Genomic DNA, 214 nt, shown 5'->3' with positions numbered 1-214 from the left:
CGCATCTATAAATGTGTTTTTTTTATATATGTATATATTCAATTGTTTCAGTTTACACAGTTATTCACATCTAGTTATTTATCAATACATCTGCCGCTCAGTCATTTTGGGGCACCTGTATGTGTATCTGTAATCGAACGTACGTGGGTGTGTGTTCTAACAGGGGCGTCATTTCAGCTTTTTCTTGAGGGGGGGGGGGCGAGCGAAGCGAAAA

The sequence above is a fragment of the Penaeus monodon genome, chromosome 24 (genome assembly GCF_015228065.2).
Source record: "Penaeus monodon isolate SGIC_2016 chromosome 24, NSTDA_Pmon_1, whole genome shotgun sequence".
Classification (NCBI taxonomy): Eukaryota; Metazoa; Arthropoda; class Malacostraca; order Decapoda; family Penaeidae; genus Penaeus; species Penaeus monodon.
This window is presented reverse-complemented; position numbering follows the sequence as displayed.